This window comes from Procambarus clarkii, chromosome 70 (assembly GCF_040958095.1).
Source record: "Procambarus clarkii isolate CNS0578487 chromosome 70, FALCON_Pclarkii_2.0, whole genome shotgun sequence".
NCBI lineage: Eukaryota > Metazoa > Arthropoda > Malacostraca > Decapoda > Cambaridae > Procambarus > Procambarus clarkii.
Genome location: NC_091219.1, coordinates 23,523,014 through 23,547,405, shown reverse-complemented (window position 1 = coordinate 23,547,405; position 24,392 = coordinate 23,523,014). Strand labels below are relative to the sequence as shown.

General features: G+C 44.7%; 1 long non-coding RNA gene across 1 annotated transcript in view; it reads left to right on the top strand.

Annotated features, from left to right (window-relative positions):
- LOC138356065 (uncharacterized) overlaps nucleotides 1-24,392 on the top strand; it is a 280,831-nt gene that overhangs the window by 5,666 nt on the left and 250,773 nt on the right. Inside the window, exon 2 of the long non-coding RNA XR_011224160.1 lies at nucleotides 11,997-12,057. This is a non-coding gene — a long non-coding RNA (uncharacterized lncRNA). The remainder of the gene's footprint in view (nucleotides 1-11,996; nucleotides 12,058-24,392) is intronic.

Below are 24,392 nucleotides of genomic sequence, written 5' to 3'. Positions count from 1 at the left end.
TAACTACTTTTTTTTCCCACACCACCCAAACACATACACACACACACACACACCCAGGAAGCAGCCCGTGACAGCTGACTAACTCCCAGGTACCTATTTACTGCTAGGTAACAGGGGTATTCAGGGTGAAAGAAACTTTGCCCATTTGTTTCTGCCTCGTGCGGGAATCGAACCCGCGCCACAGAATTACGAGCTGAGAGCTGCGCGCTATCCACCAGGCTACGAGGCCCCTGTATGTATGTGTGTGTGTGTGTGTGTGTGTGTGTGTGTTACAAAGTTAAGAGCGTCACATGTATGCACATTGTTAGGATATGTATCATGACACGACATTAACAGCGGATACAGCAGAACAATTAAGAGATTGTTCGCCTGCTTGTCTATCTGTCCTGATTCCAAAAATATTCAGAGTGGCGAACAAAGGGCCATTGTTCTTTAGTAACGGGGGGAAAAAAAGTTTTTTCCCCTAGTTGCAAGGTTGCCGTTGAATAGTATGGCGTTTACATTGAACAATGTCGCGCCATCGTGGAGCAATGCCACGATTTCGCTGATCAGTACCTCTCTTCCTCTCCAAATACCTCTTAACATCCCTGTTACGACGCAGCGTAACAAGTTCTGACTAGAAACGCTCTGCCATACCTATTAAGTTGTACGCAAGTTTTCTATAATATTATACAGCTGCAGTTGTCTATATTTATGTCTATGCATGTGTATGTTTTATGTTCATTTGTATTATGTTTATACTTCACATTTCATTATGTTGTTGTCGAGTTGTTCAAGTGCTTGTTTGACGAGCGTTGGCTGGCCAGCCCGTTTCTGTATGTGTGTGTTCGTGTGTTGGTGCCAGGGCAGGGGTGTCCATGTTTATTATTGTATGTATATTATTAGTACTAGCTGTACCCGGCCACGCATTGCTGTGGCTCAGCAACCTTTCCCTGTTTCCCAGTCCTCCCCACCATTCCCACCTCCCCCGTCCCCTCGTCCTCTCAACCATTCCTCACTTCCCTATCCCCTAATCCTCCCAGCAATTCCCCCGTCCCCTTGTCCTCCCCACCACCTCCCTCTCCCCCGTCCCCTCGTCCTCCCCACCATTACCCCCTCCCCTGACTCCTCGTGTGATGCATTCCCAAATGATCTGATGTTCCCATCAGAACATTGGGAACATTAAATGATCTGATGTTCCCATCAGAACATTGGGAACATTAAATGATCTGATGTTCCCATCATTGAAATATAAGAAAAACATTTAAAAAAACGAAATAAAAAAATAGAAAACCAACTATACTCACGAAATGAATGGTATGGTAAAAACACAGCTCAATTCCAACGCAATGGCATACAAAATAATTAAATCAAAATTAAAATAAATCGAAATCTATGAAAATAAAATTCATCAGTGCAATCGGAAACTTTGAAATGGAATTCGTGACATATTTAGTATAGCGTGCATGTTGCTATTATGTGCAACAGATGGCGCTGTTTTTCAAAAACGCATGTTTTAACCTGTCACAGGGGGGGGGGGGTTCATCTATATAGTAGGTATATAAAAAGACGCGCATGTTCGAATGGAATGTTGAGTCAGAATTTCAAAGCAATCGGTGAAGAACTTTGTGAGATTACAGCGTGTCTTACATCCAACAGATGGCGATGTTTAAAAAAAAAGCATATTTTCTCCGGTCACAAGTAAGGCATGTATATAGTAGGTATATAGAAACACGCGCCTATTCGAATGCAACGACGTGTCAAAATTTCAGAGCAATCGGTAAAGAGGTTTCGAAGATTTCTCTCACGTGAAAAATACATGAAAAACACAGTTTAAAAAAGCATGTTTTCTTCCGTCACAGACGTGACATCAATATAATATGTATATAAAAACCTGGCGGGATGCGAATGGAACATTGTGTGAAAATTTCAAAGCAATCGGTGAAGAACTTTTGGAGATTAGCGATTTTGAACAAACGAACATTTCCATTTTTATTTATATAGATAAATGATTCATCTTCTGTGTCAGGAAGATTAAGTTCACCCCAGCAAACTGGTGGCTTTTCTTAGACTTTCACTCAATCCCTAGACTTTTAAAGTGTGATTTACCTGAGGCCAAGAATGCCAGTGATTGAATGGGGGAAAGGTCTATACCAGGAGCCATAATTTTTTTTTGTTATTGTTGCCGTCGGAGGCGGCTAGTTTATTGTGCACCCCATACTCATCCTGTGAGCCGTAGCGCAAAAAGCACTACAGAGGGCACAAAAAGTCTTTATCAGACCTCATCTTAGATTATCACATAAACAATTTCATCTATCCGTCACACCTTATAGTTACAATGTCAGCTAGTTACAGAGAATGTGCTATTTCAAGAGCTATATATTTACAGTAAGTCATTATACATTAATGGTAGGTCTTATCGCTAATACATAATAGTTTGACCAATGGAGATATTACAGAGTCATTGGGGAGCTGTTTATTATTAGTCTTCACAATACACTACTTATTTCTTAATCTCATTTCTTAATCTTAATCTTAATCATTTCTTAATCTAATCTCATATGTCGTTTATCTACTGGAAGCGAAATATGGATACAGTGCAAGGATTTCAGGTAATTTATCCATGGTAATAAGGTAGGTTGCCATATCATACACAGCGAGCTTAGATTTATCTCTAAATGGCTCAATTTTACTACAATCCAAGATATAGTGTTCGAGTGTGTGTCCCTGTCTTTGTCCACACACTTTACACTTTACTTCATCTAGATCCCTATACAAGTCCAACTGCCAGAGATACTTGTAGCCAAGTCTTATACGAGCTGTGACAACATCTGTTAGTCTACTGACTTTGTTACTTGCCCCATACACATGTTTTACTTCACACATTTCATTGTGATGAACAATGGACCTGCTAGTTCCAGTTTGCACTGTTCTACTTTCTTCAGATCCATCCAGGAGTTCTCGTCTAATGACACTTTTAAGGGACCTATTTGATAACTCAAGATTCCGTTCAATACTGTCTTTATTTACTGCAGCCTTAGCAAGGGCGTCAACTTTGTCATGTTCCTGCATGCCAATGTGAGAAGGAATCCACAACATTTTTATATTTACCCTCTTGCTAAGTATTCTTATATATCTACGTCTAGCTTCCAAGACAAGCACGTTATCACTTGATTGCAAACTGTTTATTGTTCGTAGTGAGGAAAGGGAGTCAGAAATATTTGTGGGTCATGACAACAATCCCTTCTCTCCTCTCAACATACCTCTACTCCCCAACATTCCCCTGTCATCCTCTCCCACTGTCATCCTCTCCCACTGTCCCACTGTCATCCTCTCCCACTGTCTCCCCCTGTCATCCTCTCCCACTGTCATCCTCTCCCACTGTCATCCTCTCCCACTGTCTCCCCCTGTCATCCTCTCCCACTGTCCCACTGTCATCCTCTCCCACTGTCTCCCCCTGTCATCCTCTCCCACTGTCATCCTCTCCCACTGTCATCCTCTCCCACTGTCATCCTCTCCCACTGTCTCCCCCTGTCATCCTCTCCCACTGTCCCACTGTCATCCTCTCCCACTGTCTCCCCCTGTCATCCTCTCCCACTGTCATCCTCTCCCACTGTCATCCTCTCCCACTGTCTCCCCCTGTCATCCTCTCCCACTGTCCCACTGTCATCCTCTCCCACTGTCTCCCCCTGTCATCCTCTCCCACTGTCCCCCTGTCATCCTCTCCCACTGTCCCCCTGTCCCCCTGTCATCCTCTCCCACTGTCCCCCTGTCATCCTCCCCCCCTGTCATCCTCTCCCACTGTCCCTCTGTCATCCTCTCCCACTGTCCCTCTCTGCTCTCCTCAGAAAAGGTAATATTACAAATCCCTAATAAAGCTACTAAAACCCAACAGAAAACACATTGCCGATGTCAGACCATGAAAATGTTAGGGAGGAGCTGTGGGTGGCGATATTTGTTAAAGGAGGCCGAGCCCAACTGACCTGACACATTAGGCCATGTGTCGTCTGGCGTAGTTGGGCGAGGCTGGTCCCCCCCCTCCTAATTGGCACAGATAGACATTATATTTTACAAATATAGATATACATTACTAGATGGGGTACCCGGCGGTGCCCGGCTCTCTCTCTCTCTCTCCCCCTCTACCCACTTCTTTCCCCCCCCTCCCCACTTTCTTCTTCTCTCCCCCCTCCCCACTTTCTTCTCTTCTCCCTCCACATCTCTTCCTTTTCCTCTCTCTCTCTCTCTCTCTCTCTCTCTCTCTCTCTCTCTCTCTCTCTCTCTCTCTCTCTCTCTCTCTCTCTCTCTCTCTCTCTCTCTCTCTCTCTCTTTTGTGTTGACGTGATTCTCCTCGGCCCGTGACGCCAAGATCTGAAGACTGTTCTAGGAGCGTGAGAGATGAGGGAGATTTCTACGAGCGTGAGAGATGAGGGAGAGTTGTAGGAGCGTGAGAGATGAGGGAGAGTTGTAGGAACGTGAGAGGTGAGGAAGTTGGGCACACCACTTGCACACCATTACAGGTTGCAAGCTGGTTGCATGGTTGTGTGGTGGTTGTGGGGAGGTCCCGGGATGGTAGTGCCACACCCCCTCGCCCCCCCCCCCCACAGCCTGTCCTCGCCACTCTTCAAACCCGCAGCTAGTTTTGGGACCAAAAATTATTCCTTTACATAATTAAACAATTACCCTCCTGGCATGTTTATTAGAAAATAGGATAAGATAAATGAGAATTAGAATGTAATTTACTACATAATAATGTCTTTATATATAAACCGACAATATAACCTTAACAACGTAATTAACATAATGTAACTTAATTAGCTACAAACAAGCACCATATAAGTAACGAAGATTGATCATATTATTTATAAGACAACAACGCCGTTATTCACAATTAACCAGAGAATAGCAACAAACAGTCCAACACTGGTCAACGTAAACACTAATGGATCTCTTTCATGTCCAAAACAAATTTTAACATGAATAAACACAAATTTTCCCCAATTAAACGAATAGAAAGCTGTATTAATTAATTCCTGACAAAAACTCCGTTTTCATTTAATTTAATTGGGTAAAATGGAGAGCGCGGTATTACGTTTTCCACCAAGTATTTTGTTGTGGGGAAGACAACTTGGAGTCGACAACTGTGTTTGTAGCTTTATCATCATTGTTTTATTATGTTTTTAGGCTAATAGAAGAATTATTTTTATTCTATAATAATAATAATTAGTAGTAGTAGTAGTATTTATTATTATTTTTTATCATTATTTTATTATTACTATTACTTTGTTACCGTTGATCAGTTGCAGTATAGTGTGAGGTGTACAATGTTGTTGTTGTTAAAGATTCGCTACTTGGAACAAAAAGTTCCAAGTAGCACGGGCTATGGTGAGGTGTACAGGCTGGACCTGTACAGTTCTCTATAGTTATCTGAAGCAACGTGGCGGCGCTATACTTTCACTCAACGAAATTGTGTGCTGTTAACGATACATTTACATGATTGTGAACTGTTGAACTCTTGGTATATTTTGGTGGTCAGTCTGTTGCCAAAATGCGTTCCATAATTGTGTTTAGTTTGGGTGGGAAGAGAGTCGAAATTTTCGTGTCTGCGTGACGGGAACATGTGTGTGTGTGGTGGTCACATTATCGTACCTCTTATTCCATTCCACCCATTCTACTTTTTTATTTACATAGACAAGAGTTCTTACATTCTTGTAAAGCCACTAGCACGCACAGTGTTTCGGGCAGGTTAATAATTTATTTAATTAATTAATTATTTAAAATTTTTCTGGAATATGATCCGCCAAATCGTTTAACTACCAGGCACCCATTTACTGCTGGGTGAACAGGGGCGTACAGTTAATGATTCTATATCAGCTATCTTATCCTGTCAGAGTAGGAGAGACATAAATGTATATATATATATATATATATATATATATATATATATATATATATATATATATATATATATATATATATATATATATATATATATATATATATATATATATATATATATATATATATGTCGTACCTAATAGCCAGAACTCACTTCTCAGCCTACTATTCAAGGCCCGATTTACCTAATAAGCCAAGTTTTCCTGAAATAATATATTTACTATAATTTTTTTCTTATGAAATAATAAAGCAACCCTTTTCTCTATGTATGAGGTCAATTTTTTTTATTGGAGTTAAAATTAACGTAGATATATGACCGAACCTAACCAACCCTACCTAACCTAACCTAACCTATATTTATAGGTAAGGTTAGGTTAGGTAGCCAAAAAAAGCTAGGTTAGGTTAGGTTAGGTAGGTTAGGTCGACGAAAAAACATTAATTCATGAAAACTTGGCTTATTAGGCAAATCGGGCCTTGAATAGTAGGCTGAGAAGTGCGTTCTGGCTATTAGGTACGACATATATATATATATATATATATATATATATATATATATATATATATATATATATATATATATATATATATATATATATATATATATATATATATATATACCTTCTTGGCCTACTATGCAAGGCCCGATTTGCCTAATAGGCCGAGTGATTTTCTTTATTTTCAATAAATTGTTTCCAATTAGTTTATTTGAATTATTATTATTATTTTATATTAAGAACATAAATTATTGACTTAGTTGTGTTAGTTTAGGTTAGGTTAGGTTGGTTAGGTTCGGTCATATATCTACGTTAGTTTTAACTCAAATATGAAAAAATTAACTCATACATAATGAAATGGATAGCTTTATCAGTTCATAAGAGAAAAATATATAAATTCAGGAAAACTTGGCTTATTAGGGAAATCGGGCCTTGCATAGTAGGCCGAGTACTGCGTTCTGGCTTCTAGGAACATATATATATATATATATATATATATATATATATATATATATATATATATATATATATATATATATATATATATATATATATATATATATATGTAGGGGGGTACCACCTCTGGTGCAAAAATAGGGACCCACAGCCTCAGAGAAGGGAACACAGAGCATTCAGGGAAAAACTTTTTTGAAAACTGAAAAAGTTTGAGAACTTTGAAAAACCAAGGAGAGTACTGTTCGCAGCCCTAATGACATGGGCCCCGGGCAAGGCAGACCTTATTCCAGCTTCGATGTCTGGGTTGGAGGAGACTACTTCACACTTGGAAGGGTTCAGGACGAGACCCAGGCTTACTTCTTGCTCCTTTATTTTCCTGGTGTCTTCCAAGAGGTGGTCCAGGGTGCCAGCTATAGTGCCATCATCCAAAAACCAGATGTTGAACTTGCTGGACAGGATTTCAGTGATTTCTTTTAAGACTAAGCAGAAAAGAAGAGGAGCTAGAGGATTACCTTGCTAAACACCATTTTCTACTTTTCTTCATCACGTTTCTCAACTCATCTTCTTTTCGTTACCTTTTCCTTATTATTCTATGTCCGCGGGACAGTCTGGTCCACCAAACTTTTGGGCTCCGTTGCACACAGTTTGACGTATGAACCACAGTTTGGTTGCTCACGTAACCGTTGGTGGCGTTTATCAAGTTTCCTCGGCTTCTATTACTCCATTCCCGTTCATCCCTCTACTTCCTATTCTTCTCCTCACTCTCTAATCTTTTATCTTGTACTCCCTTATTTCCCCTCCCGCTCTCCCGCTCTCTCTCTCTCTCTCTCTCTCTCTCTCTCTCTCTCTCTCTCTCTCTCTCTCTCTCTCTCTCTCTCTCTCTCTCTCTCTCTCTCTCTCTCTCTCTCTCTCTCTCTCCTCCGCGCCCCCCCACACCCCTTCAGCTGGTCCTGGCACCATGATGACTTTCTCAATACCGGGCTGGCACCCCCAGTAACCACCCCTCTTGTTGTCATTGTTCTGGTTATTAACCCTGTTTATGTTGTCCATGATGAGGTGGTGGTGGTGGTGATGGGGTGGTGGTGATGGTGGTGATTGTGGTGGTGGTGGTGATTGTGGTGGACATGTTGCAGCTCAGGATCTGCTGAAATGTATATCTTGCTCATGATAGTTTTTTTAAGTTTTGGCGACTACCCCGTCTTGGTGTTCCTTGTCATTCTTATAGTTGAGTTGAGTGGCAGTGTTGCTGGTACATAATGTCGTGGGACAGTATTATTACGGTACTCTCCTGCTTAAGCAAGGGGATCCTGCATATTCCTTTACGACCTATTCGACAACATATCTGCATACTGCAGTATAAGAAATCAATATCAACAACAACAACAACAACAATACGTGGTCAGACGCCTGCGTCTAGACAAGACATCACCCCCCCCCCTCCACCCTCAAGTACCCGAGACACCTGGACACCTGTTGCCTGGGGCCCAGCGCCACTCGCTGGTCGACCAGCCCTTAACTGCTTGTTTGAGACTGCCGGCGATAGTTACTCGCACATCAGCGCCATCTACACTTGGCCTGGCCCACATATATAAGCAGCTCACCGGCGGCCAGTCCTCAGAATACTCTTAGTGCTCTCAGCAGGAACATCTACTGTAGCCTTCCCAGGAAACAGTAGATGCGTACAGCTTTTTGTATATTGTAATGTGTTGCACCTCTCTTTGCCCTTAAGGTAACTGTCATATGTTTATATTTCTTTTGCATTTTATATTGTGTATTGCCAAGTGGATAAGGGGGTTTCTTTTATTTGTTATTAAAGTAATTTTTTGTATTAAATATATAAAGGTTTTCATTCTTGGGGAATTTACCCGCGGCTCTCACACCGTAAAGAGGTCAGAAGCAGTCTTATTTACTTTATTTTACATTTTTTTTAATTTTATGTGATTGGCTTAACGCCAGCCAGAATAGCCACTGCTCTATTCTTTCATATTAACGTCACAGTATGTACCATGAACCTACCAGGACTAGACCCACCACACCACCAACCTACCAGGACTAGACCCACCACACCACCAACCTACCAGGACTAGACCCACCACACCACCAACCTACCAGGACTAGACCCATCAACACCACCAACCTACCAGGACTAGACCCACCACACCACCAATCTACCAGGACTAGACCCACCACACCACCAACCTACCAGGACTAGACCCACCACACCACCAACCTACCAGGACTAGACCCACCACACCACCAACCTACCAGGACTAGACCCACCACACCACCAACCTACCAGGACTAGACCCACCACACCACCAACCTACCAGGGCTAGACCCACCACACCACCAACCTACCAGGACTAGACCCACCACACCACCAACCTACCAGGACTAGACCCACCACACCACCAACCTACCAGGGCTAGACCCACCACACCACCAACCTACCAGGACTAGACCCACCACACAGACTGTGGCTGCCAATGGCCGGCTCCCCCGGACCATCCCCCCACTGTAGGACAACTCCCCCAGGACAACACCCCCCAGGACAACACCCCCCAGGACAACTCCCCCAGGACAACACCCCCAGGACAAAACCCCCAGGACAACACCCCCCAGGACAACACCCCGAGGACAACTCCCCCAGGACAACACCCAGGACTACACCACCCAGGACAACACCCCCCAGGACAACACCCCGAGGACAACACCCCCAGGACAACACCCCCCAGGACAACACCCCGAGGACAACACCCCCCAGGACAACACCCCCCAGGACAACACCCCGAGGACAACACCCTCCAGGACAACACCCCCCAGGACAACACCTCCCAGGACAACACCCCCCAGGACAACACCACCCAGGACACCCAGGACTACACCCTTCAGGACAACACCCCGAGGACAACACCCCCAGGACAACACCCCGAGGACAACACCCCCAGGACAACACCCCCCAAGACGACACCCCCCAGGACAACACCCCCCAGGACAACACCCCGAGGACAACTCCCCCAGGACAACACCCCCCAGGACAACTCCCCCAGGACAACTCCCCCAGAACACCCCCCTCAGGATAACACCCCCAGGACAACACCCCCAGGACAACACCCCCCAGGACAACACCCCCCAGGACAACACCCCGAGGACAACACCCCCAGGACAACACCCCCCAGGACAACACCCCCAGGACAACACCCCCCAGGACAACATCCCCAGGACATCACCCCCCAGGACAACACCCCCCAGGACAACTCCCCCAGGACAACTCCCCCAGAACACCCCCCTCAGGACAACACCCCCCAGGACAACACCCCCCAGGACAACTCCCCCAGAACACCCCCCCCAGGACAACACCCCCAGGACAACACCCCCCAGGACAACACCCCCCAGGACAACACCCCGAGGACAACTCCCCCAGGACAACACCCCCCAGGACAACACCCCCAGGACAACTCACCCAGGACAACTCCCCCAGAACACCCCCCTCAGGACAACACCCCCCAGGACAACACCCCCAGGACAACACCCCCAGGACAACACCCCCAGGACAACACCCCCCCAGGACAACACCCCGAGGACAACTCCCCCAGGACAACACCCCCCAGGACAACTCCCCCAGGATAACTCCCCCAGAACACCCCCCCTCAGGACAACTCCCCCAGAACACCCCCCTCAGGACAACACCCCCCAGGACAACACCCACCAGGACAACACCCCCCAGGACAACACCCCCCAGGACAACACCCCCAGGACAACACCCCCCAGGACAACACCCACCAGGACAACTCCCCCAGGACAACTCCCCCAGAACACCCCCCCTCAGGACAACTCCCCCAGAACACCCCCTCAGGACAACACCCCCCAGGACAACACCCCCCAGGACAACTCCCCCAGGACAACCCCCCCAGAACACCCCCCTCAGGACAACACCCCCCAGGACAACACCCCCAGGACAACACCCCCCAGGACAACACCCCGAGGACAACTCCCCCAGGACAACACCCCCCAGGACAACACCCCCCAGGACAACTCCCCCAGGACAACTCCCCCAGAACACCCCCCCCCTCAGGACAACTCCCCCAGAACACCCCCCTCAGGACAACACCCCCCAGGACAACACCCACCAGGACAACACCCCCCAGGACAACTCCCCCAGGACAACACCCCCCAGGACAACACCCCCCAGGACAACTCCCCCAGGACAACACCCCCAGGACAACACCCCCAGGACAACTCCCCCAAGACAACTCCCCAGAACACCCCCCCCTCAGGACAACTCCCCCAGAACACCCCCCTCAGGACAACACCCCCCAGGACAACACCCCCCAGGACAACACCCCCCAGGACAACACCCACCAGGACAACACCCCCCAGGACAACACCCCCCAGGACAACACCCACCAGGACAACACCCCCCAGGACAACACCCCCCAGGACAGCTGGATGAAGTGTCCACTAGTATTCACCAGGGAGGAGTCTCAGTAATACCCCCAACCTCACACCATAATGAGCAGCATTATCTCCGCCATGGCACTCAACGTACGAAATACGGGGTACTATAAAAAGCAGCTGCTCACAGACATCCACGTTTTCTATACGTAGGTTGGTTAGGTTAGGTGGGTGGTTTGGGTTCGCGCGTTTTAGTATCCGTTATTTTGCAGGTTGTGGCGCGTCTAGAGAACAGGTGGCACGTGTTACGCAGCACCTGGGGTGGGATATTGTACTCTGCTGGAAACACTAACTGTAACTGTCTCTATTTTCCCCGTGTTACAACTTGTAATAAAGTTGTTACATCTTGGCTTACATACATAGCACGATGTACTCTTCTCACCCCGTTCAGTACATCGTGCTATGTATGTATTAACACGATGTACTGAACGGGGTGAGAATAGCTTGACCTACCTCATCCCTTTGTGTGTATTTTACATCAATAAACTTATTTCAATTTCAATCTTGGCTTAACGTGTTTATGACGTGTTAGAACGTTGTTACAACTTGTTATATTGGTTATTATAACTGGTTAGGTGTTAAAACTTGTTCGAACGTTGTATCAACGTCGTAGTTTCGGTGTGTGTTTGGCGGGCGATCATTGCTGCCTAATTGTTGTCGGTCTTTATAGTGTATTGTAATGTTTCATGTTAACGATTATCTTTGTTATCTGGCCAGAAGTGACTGTGGAGAACACGGCGTGTGTCCTTGTCTCAAGCTCACTCACCACTCCCTCAAGGTCAGTAGTAGTTGTGTATTTATTGATTTATATATACAAGAGTGAACAGATCCACAAGAGCCGTGACGAGGATGTTGATGCCTCACGTTAGTGTGATCTGTGTGTGTGATATACAGGAGTCCTTACAGTGTTGTACAGCCACCAGCACGCGTAGTGTTCAGGTAAGTTCTTATTGCTAATGTTACCCGGAATACGGCCCCGCCAAGTTGTTTAACATCCTGTAGACTTTCACTGCTGGGTGAACACAGGCGCCCAGTTAGGGAGTGGTGCCCAGTCACTCCTCCCCGGCCAGGGTACGAACCCAGGACAAAACACTCGAGAAGCGCCGGGCGAGTGTCTTACCACTGCGCTTCGGTGATTGCCCGAGGTTTTGGATGGTTGGTGCAGGCAACACTGACATATTTCCCCTCACTCTCTCCTTCACTCTCCCACACTCCCACACTCCCACACTCCCACATTCACTCACACTCTCTTACGTACAGTCCCTCAATCTCCCACACTTCACTCTCCCTCACTCCCACATACGCCTTCACTCTCTCCCTCTTCCACACACCCAGTTTCTCCGTCGCTCCCCCACACTACCTCACTCTCCCCCACACACTCCCACACTACCTCACTCTCCCCCACACACTCCCACTCGGCCTCACTCTCCGCTCGACGTTCTAGATCAATCAAACGTTTTCTCTGTGTGTTCTAAATTTATACTTGCTTCTTCCTTTCTTGGGACATTTTATTTTATATTTTTGAGATGTATAAAGAATGGGAAGGAATAAGTGGGTGGTAAAAATAAAGGACGCAAAGAGAAGAGGGAGAGGTAGATAGAGAATAGGGGAGGAACGAATGAAATTGGGGTAAAAGAGAAGGAAGAAAAACAATGAATGAAAGATGCATGGAAACAGGAAGGAGAGAATGATAATAAGCGGTGGATATGGGAGAGGAATAAGAGAAGGAAGAGGGGTAGGAGAAAGAGGTGGAGAAGGAGGAAGGAAGGGAGAGTAAGTGGGTGATGCGGAACAGACCGAGGAGAAGAAGAAGCACATGCGAGAGAAAGGATGACCTTGCATGGGTCCCTGGTGGTCAGGATCTGAACTACAGTTTTGTTTACCAACACCACGCTGTGTTCTCACGTGTTCACACTCGTTCCCTAGTGTTGCTGTACTCTATGGTGCTCTGTTACCCTTTACTCGCGAGGCAGGTGTTGTCATGGCTGGGATCACTCCACTCGTGAGGCAGGTGTTGTCATGGCTGGGATCACTCCACTCGCGAGGCAGGTGTTGTCATGGCTGGGATCACTCCACTCGTGTGATAACTTGTGAGTTTACCTGTGAGGAGCGTGAGCAGGCCTCCAGGGTGCCAGGTGAAGGGGGCGGGGAGAGAGGAGGGAGGTAGGCCTACCCTCCAGAGAGTCACCAACACACTAGCTACACCTAACTAACTAGCCACACAAATATGCTTTAGTCGTGACAAAAGCTGAAGACTAAAATCAACTTTTAGTGTGTATATACACCGAGATGTTGGGGATACACAAATGCAATGATTTTATGTTTGCTCTGTGCGGCGTATCATGTTCTTTCTGCCCGGCGTCACTCTGACTTCTTGTTTCACCTTGACACAGGTGGGTGTGTGTGTGGTGCCACCAGTGTTGGCGTGAGCTCCACCTTGACACAGGTGTGTGTACATGTGTGTGGTGCCACCAGTGTTGGCGTGAGCATCACCTTGACACTGGTGTGTGTACATGTGTGTGGTGCCACCAGTGTTGGCGTGAGCACCACCTTGACACAGGTGTGTGTACATGTGTGTGGTGCCACCAGTGTTGGCGTGAGCACCACCTTGACACTGGTGTGTGTACATGTGTGCACGTGTGTGGTGCCACCAGTGTTGGCGTGAGCACCACACTGTTCAATGTTCTGATGCACAAATTAACAATTGATATTCCCACACTACCTGACGAAGCCGTCATTTGTTATGCCGATGATATATGCATTGTTGCAAATTCCCAAACTAGACTGCAAGCTCTACTTGATTCATTCGCTGCTAAAAGCATTGAATGTGGTCTTGTTATCTCTATAACTAAATCCAGAGTTCTCCATCCCAAAGAGAAAACTCATGTCCCTATAGCTTTCAAGGTCAACAGCCAGAACATTGAAATGTGTGGGCAGCACAAATACCTTGGAGTTGGTATTAACAGTGACATTGTAAATTATCTACACCGTAGGTTATAAGAAAGACTAAAACCATTGAGAACACTTACTGGTAAGAATATTGGTATCAATATTAAATATGCTAGACTATTCTATATGATGTTTGTTAGATCTCTCGTTGATTATAATGCTCTGCACTTAATTAATTTCCCCTCCTCTGTGTTGGACAAACTTGAAGTAATACAGAACGAGGCCATGAGGATAATTCTTGGTGCCCCAAGATGCACAAGAATCATCAACATGAGGGAAGAACTGAAGCTTCCAACCATACTAGAGAGAATAATGCAAGTTAACACTACCTTCTGTCTTAAAGTCATGAGAGATCCTACATCTCCTACATTGCTCAGAGACAAATTATTTAGTGCTGTTAACACCCTTTTGACTGGTGCCGACATACCAACTCACTCCTTTTATGATAATTGGCTGAGAAACAATGCTTACAATCTCATTAAACTTAACATTCCTTTTAAGTGCAATCTACCAGTCTCTGATATTCCTCTTTATCTGTACCCCACCATTCAAGTATCATACACACCTGTCACCAAGAAAGATAATGAGAATCTTGCTCTACTCAAAGCTGTCACTCTTGAAACAATTGCCTCCTCCATCGAGAGTCTAAGATCTCACGAGCACTGTGTCTACACCGACGGCTCAGTCCAGTCTTCTACTGGACGGACTGCAGCGGCATGTAGGTTTTATAGAAATAATATTTGCACAAAGTCTGTCAGTGTCAGGCTAAACAACTGGCTGACCTCCACACAAGCAGAACTAGCAGCATTACATTTAGCAACCAGCACATTAAAAAATATTGGAGGAGGAATAATATTCTGCGATTCAAAGTCTGCTCTTCAAGCAATCGAAAACTTCTCTTGGAAGATCGACAGCAAGAACCTCATACTCCCAATTATAAATGACCTAATTGATGCACAGAGTAAAGGGTCTCGAATCTCCTTTGTATGGATACCTTCACACATAAATATAACCCATCATAATGAGACAGACATTGCAGCCAAATTAGCGTGTAACAAGTTTGAAGTTGAATTAGATCTAGGTATCCCCATCTCTGCTGTCAAAACTGTATTGGTCCAAACATTCAGATCTGATAGGAAAGAACTTACTGACTCCCAACGACCTGAAAGTACTAGTATAAAAAGCTATGATTTGTTCAGATCTGAAACCTACATCTATGGACAGCACAAAACGTCCACTAGACTGTGCGACACAGTGGTTGCAAGGATCAGGTTGGGTTACCGTTACCTGTGGCAGGTGGCTGCAGGTGACGGGTCTCCCAATCCTGAGCACTCCAGTTGCAAACTCTGTGAGCAGGAACTACGGCATGATCTCCCGCACTACATCACCGAATGCCCAGTTATTAGACCTTTCAGACCAGTTGGTATGAGGTACCTGGAGCTTTGCAATTACTTTATTCACTCTCGTATTCTTGAAGATATCCTCACAGTATACCCAAAATTTGCCAGTGCAGGCTATTAAACACATGGCTCTGTATGACTAACCATCCTGCGAGATGGGGACTTGTATTACCACTGCTACCTTATTCAATCTTGTGTTGATGATATCCTCAAAATGCTTCCAGAGTCTGCCAGTGCAGACCGCTTATCACATGCCTCTGTATGACTAACCATCCTGTGTGATGGGGATTTTATAGCATCACGTAGTTAGCTTTTTTGACACACTGTACTCCACTTCATATAGTCTAGGGTAGCTGCACTAATGCAGATGTACCTCATAACTTAATAAAAAAAAAAAAAAAAAAAAGGGGAAAAACAATTGGAGAAAATGAAGAAAAAAGAAAGCAAAAGCAAAGCATTTGAGATCCATACATTTGTTTCAGTACCACTTAAGGGAAGAAGCTAATTCCGAGGCTAATTCCCCATCTCCCCGCCGGCACTCTGTTGGTAATCTTAGGCATGGTATTTTATCAAATCACCTCATTCTTTGGGACACACGTGAGGAACACAAATGCGAACAAATGCGGTGATTTGATAAAATACCATGCCCAAGATTACCAACAGAGTGCCGGCGGATGAATGAGGTGATTTGATATTAGAAATCAAATTAGAAATCAGTTAGAAATAAAAAAAAACATTTGCACGTATAAAAAACATACACGTATCAAAACAAAACATGTATCAAAAACATTGACACATCAAAAACATTATTAACACGTATCACAAACATAAACACGTATCCAAGACATTAACACGCATAAAAAACATTAACACATTAAAAACATAAACACATATCAAAACCATTATACCAAAAACATTAATATATACCCAAAACAAGCGTGCTAGCAAGATAGAGTGTGGTGGTGAAAACAGAGAGGTGTGAGGAGCACATATAAACAATACTAACACGTGTGGCACCATCCTTCCCAAGTGTCAACATGTGCCAGCACCAACATGCCCAGCAACCCACACATAACAAAGGCACAAGTTGTCCTTCAGTGGGTGAGAAAGCTGGAGTGTGTCTCGGCCGCTTCTTTTGTGTTGCGGGCAGCGGGAGACGCGGCCTGCTGAGAAGAAAGACGGGAGAAAGAAACATGGGGGGGGGGGGAAAGGAGAAGACAGGAGTGGAATATAGATAGAAAGTGAATAAAATAGTGAGTGATAGAAAGAGAGAGAGAGAGAGAGAGGGAGAAGAGAACGCGTAGGAGACATAAAGGAGAGGGACAAAGGTTAAGTTGGAGTTTCGTGCCAAATCAAGTTATATCATCCACATGTGTCGCCACTCTGGACAGACTATCATCACTGTCACTACTGTGAGACAGTACCATCACTGTCACTACTGTGAGACAGTACCATCACTGTCACTACTGTGAGACAGTACCATCACTGTCACTACTGTGAGACAGTACCATCACTGTCACTACTGTGAGACAGTGCCGTCACTGTAACTACTGTGAGACAGTACCATCACTGTCACTACTGTGCGACAGTACCATCACTGTCACTACTGTGAGACAGTACCATCACTGTAACTACTGTGAGACAGTGCCGTCACCGTGACACACAACCGTCACAGCACTCTTGAGCGTGCACCGGTTCACACCACTGGAGACAATGAAACCATTTGCGCAATACTCAGGGAAACGGATATGAGCTATCTGCATTAATCTGTGATGCGATGCCAGAGTAAATACCTCCTGCTGAGATGAGCGTGATGAGGATGCTGGGGATGGTAGTGGGACGGGTTGGGGGGGGGCGATTGAGAGAGAGAGAGAGAGAGAGAGAAGAGAGAGAGAAGAGAGAGAGAGAGAGAAGAGAGAGAGAGAGAGAGAGCGAGAGAGAGAGAGAGAGAGAGAGAGAAGAGAGAGAGAGAGAGAGAGAGAGAGAGAGAGAGAGAGAGAGAGAGAGAGAGAGAGAGAGAGAGAGAGAGAGGAGAGAGAGAGAGAGAGGAGAGAGAGAGAGAGGAGAGAGAGAGAGAGAGAGAGAGAGAGAGAGAGAGAGAGAGAGAGAGAGAGAGAGAGACAGACAGACAGACAGACAGACAGACAGACAGACAGACAGAGAGCGAGAGCGTGCGAGAGATCATGAGCACCCTAGAGAGCGAGAGCGCGCGAGAGAGCAAGAGCGCACTAGAGAGCAAGAGCGATAGCAGTCCATCATAACATTACGGAGAATTCTAGGAGAGACATGTTCACCTCCAATCAACAAGGACTGTCAGAGAATATTTACGTAAGGATGCGTACATTTCTGCAATGAGGTCACCATTTGGTTGTATCATTTATTTGTCTGTCATTTTGGATAAACAACATGGTGCCTGGTAGAGGTTTGAGTTATCTGGTGACGATGCTTTAAAGGTCACGTGAACTTGTGTAGGCAAGAGTGCCAGAGTCGTGGAAGGTTGCTAATGTGGTGCCAGTTTTCAAGATAGGAGATAGATCATTTGCGTCAAACTATTGGCCAATTAGCTTAACGTCTATAGTGGGAAAGTTACTTGAATCGATAATTGCAAATACCATTAGTCTTCATCTTGAAAAACATAAATTAATAAATGATTCACACCATGGGTTTACAAATGGCTGGTTTAACAACTTTACTATCATTTTATTCCATCATAATTGAGGCAGTTGATAGTGGAAAGGTTTGTGTTGTGTTATTACAAAAATGTTCAGGAGCCATTGCATTAGACTACCGACAGTCGGAGAGGCGAGGCCCAGGAGATGAAGTTCGGCCCAGCAACTGTTATTAAGTATTATTAGGTTATTATATACCTGGTCACATCGTACTTTAACTCTCATCCAAATATTTACCCTGAAAACAAAATTCCAATAAACTGTTGCTTTCAGAATTAATTTTCAGTGACTGGAATTGAGAGAAAAGGATGTGATGGGCGCCGTTGTTGTTGTTGTTGTTGTGACAATGTATCTTCAACAGATATAATGAAACAGTCATTTATTTGGTATCACTTGACAGCTGTGCCGCAGCGCCACAAAACTACTCCAACAATTCAGTCCTGCTCATAATTCATAATGTTTTCCCAAATTTCATCAACAAAAACTACAAAATTAAATTAAAACTAAACGTGAATGAGATCATATTATGTTGCTACGATAACTTTGTATATTCTATGATAACTGTATATTGTATGATAACTGTATATTGTGTGATAACTGTAGACAGTGCGATAACTGTACATTGTGGGATAACTCTGAGCACTGAGGGATACAGTATCATACACTGTGATACTATATCATGCTGTGACACGAACGTGTGTGTGTACTAGGTGATTACACCCCCCCCCCCCACACACACACGGGGGTGTATGTGTTGGGGGGTGTCTGGTAGCCTGGTGGATAGCGCGCAGGACTCGTAATTCTGTGGCCCGGGTTCGATTCCCGCACCAGGCAGAAACAAATGGGCAAAGTTTCTTTCACCCTGAATGCCCCTGTTACTTAGCAGTAAATAGGTACCTTGGAGTTAGTCAGCTGTCACGGGCTGCTTCCTGGGGTGTGTGTGTGTGTGTGGTGTGGAAAAAAAAGTAGTTTGTAAACAGTTGATTGATAGTTGAGAGGCGGGCCGAAAGAGCAGAGCTCAATCCCCGCAAACACAACTAGGTGAACAGAACTAGGTGAACACACATACACACAGTCTGGTAGCTAATTGGACAGCGAGCAGAACTCGTAATTTTGTGGCCAGGGTTCGATTCCCGGACCAGACAGAAACAAATGAGCAAATTTTGTTTCACCCTGATTTCCCTGTTACCTAGCAGTAAATAGGTACCTGGGAGTTAGACAGCTGCTACGGGCTGCTTCCTGGGTGTGTGTGTGTGTGTGTGTGTTTGTTTGAAATATGTTGTAGACATAATAGAGGAAATATAAATTGCTAGAAAGGCGGGGTCCAAGAGCTAATAGCTCAATTCTGCAGATACAAATAGTAAATACACACACACACACACACACACACACACACACACACACACACACACACACACACACACACACACACACACACACACACACACATGTTTAACTCACACAAACAAGGGCTTAGAATGTGAGTAAGAAAGATAAATATAATCTGGGGGAGGTAACATGGGAATATACAGTCACTGTAGTCTTATTGTTGAGCTGCTGTTGTTGTTGTTGATGCTGTTACTGCGGTTGCTGCTGTTGCTGCTGTTACTGCTGTTGATCTGCTGTTGTATTGACCTTGATCTGCTCTCACTGCTGTTGTTGGGCTGCTGTCTTAATTTTCTTCTATTTCTCTTATCCCTTCCTCTAGTTCATTCACCTCTCTTATACCTTCCTCTCTTTTAATCCTCCCTCCCTCTCGTATCCCGTCCTGTCATTTAATTCTCTCTCTCTCTCTCTCTCTCTCTCTCTCTCTCTCTCTCTCTCTCTCTCTCTCTCTCTCTCTCTCTCTCTCTCTCTCTCTCTCTCTCTCTCTCTCTCTCATTCATTCCTCTCTCATTCATTCCTCTCACATAACTCTCCCTCGCACTCAAATGTTTGTGGTTCCAAGTTAACAAACAAGGTTCCGAGAATTACATAAGAGAATTCCATCGTGCGTTTTGCCTGTTAACCCTTACAGAGCTGTTATCCTCATATGATGACGTACGGGGTAATGTGGTTATCATTATATGTATATTTTGCTCTATGTGGCTGTAATGGAGTTTAATCTTCTTGACTTCATTCACTGTGTGAATGATGTTATCCTCAGAAATGTTACTGTGTGAATGGTGTTATCCTCAGAAATGTTACTGTGCGAATGCTGTTATCTTCAGAAATGTTACTGTGTGAATGCGGTTATCCTCAGAAATGTTACTGTGTGAATGCTGTTATCCTCAGAAATGTTACTGTGTGAATGCTGTTATCCTCAGAAATAATACTGTGTGAATGCTGTTATCCTCATTGTATACAAATCCATTATAATATCAAGACATGCATACAATGATGTTCTTATGGTTTCCCCCACAACATGTGGTTGTCACGAGGTATACGAGGTAAACCAATCATCAAGTGTACCATTGTGATGTGTGGTGTGTATGAGCCCAACACCCATATATCATGCTTATATGGTTGTCACCACTATATGGTTGTAGTGAAGTATCACGGTCTATTGTGAGTGATGTGAATTGAGAAGATATTTAACACACATACTCTTGTAACTAAATAGAAACACGTGATGATCGATAAATCATCCACAGCTTCTTTCTTTGTCCCAGTCGTATTTCTTATATTTGCTGGAAGGAAGTTGAGGAGTTGTGGAGCTCTGATGACGCCTCAAGTTGTCCTTATGGAACCTCGACTTGCCCTATATGTTATATTTGCCTCTATATCTCTTACTCCTCTAAGTTGTCATTTTATGTGATGTTTTGAAACCTGTATCCTTCCTGTATTTTCCCCCCTGCATAATGTGAACAGTCTCGTGTTCATCCCAGACAGCAGAGAGAGAGTGATTCGAGGAGGTTACTATAGTTTAAATGGTTAATTGGTTCTCAGCAGGCAGCAGTACGGAGCTGTGTATATAGTCTAGCTCGAATATATCCCGCCTGCCTTGAATAGGGACGTGAACACCCTATAATATTTCCCCCACGAGAGTGCGCCAGACTGGCTTCTTTTGTTTTAAAGGTTCTCATGATCTCCCTCTAATTTTCCTGCTTGCTGCTAGCTTTACTTTATCTGTATCTTTACTGTATCTTTACTTTATCTGTATCTGCTGCTAGCTTTACTCTCTGTATCTTAATGTCGTCTGCCATTATTATTATTATTATTATTATTATTATTCCTAGGTCTTTTACTTTGTCAGTCTATCCGTGTAGAAATCTGTCTTGATTGATTGATGATTGATAAAGATTTAGCCACCCAGGAGGTAGCACGGGCATGAATAGCCCGTGAATGCAATGCAAGAGTCTGTCTTGTATCTTGCATTCAGTTTACGGGGGTTTTGAGTGAGGTGTAATGAAGCACAACTGTAGTGTGGGATAGAGGCGCGGAGCTGCCTCTATAATGGGCTCACCATAGCCCGTGCTACTTGGACACTTTGTTCTGAGTAGCCACCCTGAGCCTGGTGACCATGACCACAATTCCTCTCTCTCTCTCTCTCTCTCTCTCTCTCTCTCTCTCTCTCTCTCTCTCTCTCTCTCTCTCTCTCTCTCTCTCTCTCTCTCTCTCTCTCTCTCTCTCTCTCTCTCTCCCTCTTCCTTATGTCCTCTCTTACCTTGGTATAAAGCTCCACCAATTTCCTCTCCCACTAGAACACACACACCGCTCCTCTCTCCCGCCCATGTATATTCTCTCTTCCATTTTTCCTTCATGGTAAATTTACCCTTCATCCTCCCTCCCCTCTCCTGTGTACGGGTCATTTCCTCTCACTTGCTGCCTTCACCTCCCAGCGTCCCCTCACTCTCACTCCCCCTCCCTCTCATCTCCTTCCCTCCTTTACCAGTACTTCTCTTCCTTATCTCCATCATGTTGGTCCTTCTCTTCCTTATCTCCATCATGTTGGTCCTTCGTTGGTCCTTCTCTTCCTTATCTCCATCATGTTGGTCCTTCTCTTCATTATCTCCATCTTGTTGGTCCTTCTCTTCCTTATATCCATCATGTTGGTCCTTCTCTTCCTTATCTCCATCATGTTGGTCCTTCACTTCCTTATCTCCATCATGCTGGTCCTTCACTCATCTCCCTCCCACCCATTACACCATCTACCACAAGGGTCAAGGGAGTGTGGTTTAAGCTGATATAGTTAAGCTTAAGGTGAAGGCAGGTATCCAGATACATAACGTTTGATATATTTCCTCTTAAAGTCACGCTGGAACAATCCAGGATGTGTGATATAGTTAGGCTTAAGGTCCAGCTGGGCCTATCTAGCATATGTGTATCTTCACAATGTTTCTAACCGCGCTTCCCTATCTTTCTTTGTCATATACTTTTGTTTTATCTTCCATGTATTCCTCTCAATCACTTGGTCTGCAGGGTAAAGCGACGTTCTCGATTCATGCAGGTACGCGTTCAATACCTGACCGTCCAAGTAATTGGGCACCATTCCTTCTCCCAGTCCCAATTCCAAAACCTTATCCTGATCCCTTCCTAGTGACATGTAATGGCTTGGCACTTTCTACTGATACTTACCTTACCTCTTCTGTCTCTCTCTGTCTGTCTGTCTCTCTCTCTCTCTCTCTCTCTCTCTCTCTCTCTCTCTCTCTCTCTCTCTCTCTCTCTCTCTCTCTCTCTCTCTCTCTCTCTCTCTCTCTCTCTCTCTCTCTCTGTCTGTCTGTTTTAGTTAATTCAATAAAACCTGCAGAATAACCCCATGAAACCTCTCTCCTGGCTGGTCAAGTGCCTGGTGTTACCTGGCACCTGTGTTAGGCCCAAGTGTCTCCTGGTTGTCTAATGTACCAATTCCATATACTTTTCCTCTATCATGTCTGCTACATATATTTATCTCTAACACACACACACACACACACACACACACACACACACACACACACACACACACACACACACACACACACACACACACAGGCACCTGTGTGTGTGTTAGCTGTACAAGCACTACATAGAGACTTCTTAACAACAGCAGGAGAGAGAATATTATGTAACATGTTGAGTATTTCCCCGACGTCAACTTGTGTGATATTCATGAGTGATGCTTGGGAAGGGAAGATTATATGAACTTTGAGAAAGGCATAGCGGACAAATGTAAAACAGATTCAGGTCTTTTGTATAAATTCATTAAAAGCAAGCTGCATGTAAAATATAAAATCCAGAGATTGAGAACGGGGAGCAGGACTACTGAGAATGAAAACAAATGTGTGAAAAGCTAAATGAAAAGTTTCATAGTGTGTTTGTACAAGGTGAGACTTTCAGAGAGCCGGACCCAATACCAGTTCCTGAACACGCCATAGAATACATGGAGGTATCTCAAGACGAAGTGGAAAAATTACCCGTAGGGCTAGGAAGAAATGAAGCTGCTGGACCTGATGGAGTTTCGCCTTAGGTGCTGAGAGAGTGTACAACTGAGCTGAGCATTCCACTCCAATTAATATTCCAGACATCCTTATGCACAGAAATCTTAGCAGATATATGGAAAAAGGCGAACAGTACCAATCTATAAAAATGGTAGCCGAGAGGAAGCCCTAAATTATAGACCCGTGTCATTAACAAGCGTGATAGTTAAGACATTAGAAACAATAGTTAAAGCCAAATGGGTTGAATACCTCGACATAACAATGACATAATAACGGACATACAGTTTGGTTTTCGAGCAGGAAGGTCGTGTGTAACATATCTACTTAGCTTTTATGATAGAGCCACAGAGATACTACAGGAAAGAGGTGGTTGGGTTGACTGTGTCTATCTGGACCTGAAAAAGGTTTTTGATAGTCCCTCACAGGAGGCTGTTCAGGGAACTGGAACATGCTGGACGGGTGACAGGGAGACTTCTGACATGGATTAACAATTTTCTAACTGACAGACAGATGAGGGCAGTAATCAGAGACAATGTATCTGACTGGAGGAGTGTTACTAGCGGAGTACCACAGGGTTCAGTTCTTGCACCAGTAATGTTCATCGTCTACATAAACCATCTACCAGCAGGAATACAGAATTATATGAACATGTTTATGGATGATGCTAAGACACTGGGGAAGACAGGAGACGCAGAC